Source organism: Camelina sativa, chromosome 9, assembly GCF_000633955.1.
Source record: "Camelina sativa cultivar DH55 chromosome 9, Cs, whole genome shotgun sequence".
Classification (NCBI taxonomy): domain Eukaryota; kingdom Viridiplantae; phylum Streptophyta; class Magnoliopsida; order Brassicales; family Brassicaceae; genus Camelina; species Camelina sativa.
In genome coordinates, this window is record NC_025693.1 from 15,388,084 (window position 1) to 15,388,482 (window position 399).

Genomic DNA, 399 nt, shown 5'->3' on the forward strand with positions numbered 1-399 from the left:
TAGACGACACGGTGAAACCCCCACTCCACCTGCCCGTCTTTTCCGTTTCATTGACAAGTCTGTCCGCAATCGGCTACTCTCCCTGTTGACATTTCCTGCCTATGAGAATGGTCTTCAACTCTGGTTTCAAACCCACCCCATCTAATCTATTTCAAACTATTTTTGCTTTACCTTTCTTGTTAATCTCAGTTTAAAATGATGCATTAAGTTGTAAAACAGTCTTTTTTTAGTGAATATAATTTAACATTCATACAAAAAAAAAATACAAAAAAAAAAAATTTGGATTACAGTAGTTGGTTATATCTCCCACTCAACTGTTTGGAATTGTTTTCGAAAGCTAAATAAGAATATATTGAACTAAAACTCGAAACTGAAACCATATCGTAAACTCAAAAAAAA